Raw genomic sequence first — 873 nt, 5'->3', positions numbered from 1 at the left:
TGTTATTATATTTAGATGCACGCATTCTAGATTTTCGGATTATACATATATACACATATTTACAAAAACAATTCGACGAAGCCGTGTCGGATGACACCCCTTCACATAGGGTGCGTCCGCCCCTGATAATATACATATATAAGGGCTCGTTTGGTACAGGGATAAGGGATAAATAGTCCTGGGATTAAATTTGAAGTGTTTTTATCCCACGTTTGATTGGTATAAAATCGCAGTATAACTAATCCCGAGATTAGTTATCCTGGGATTGTAGTGTTATTTTATTCCTGTGGGAGGGTGGGATAACTATTCCCAGAATAAGTAATCCTGGGATAACTTGTTTCCCAACCAAACGACTCCTAAGGGTATTTTGCCAAATGAAATGCCAAAATAACACCAAAACTCGTTAGAAAATATTTAAGTTGACTTTATACATGATTATTTTACTATTTCTAAAATTCAAGAAGCTTGATCAATAAATTAAATACGAGAAGAGCCAAAATTAAGTGTCAACCCGTGATAATTGATAATCATCACAAGCCGGATAAACACCACTTGAATTGATAATCATCTCAAGCCGGATAAACACCACTTGAATTGTCGTGATTAGGTAAAAGTTTACCCCACTTAAGCTAACCCAAGGCTCAAAGTTATCTTGAAGAGTCAGCCTTTTTTGAATTATTGCATGATCATCGGGTGTCACTTGAAGAATTCAGATCATCTACGCCAAGAGCGAACGATGACATCGCCGTTTTGTTTTTCTTTTTCTTCTTTTTGATGAGTTGGCCTACTTTTGATGAAATCACATTTCAAAATTACGCGTAATCAAATGTTGGTAAATCTTGTGGTAAAATCTTAATTAATTAGGCTAAAGAA

This window comes from Lycium ferocissimum, chromosome 6 (assembly GCF_029784015.1).
Source record: "Lycium ferocissimum isolate CSIRO_LF1 chromosome 6, AGI_CSIRO_Lferr_CH_V1, whole genome shotgun sequence".
Lineage (NCBI taxonomy): Eukaryota > Viridiplantae > Streptophyta > Magnoliopsida > Solanales > Solanaceae > Lycium > Lycium ferocissimum.
The sequence above is the reverse complement of the archived record's forward strand: the minus strand, read 5'-3'. Positions refer to the sequence as shown.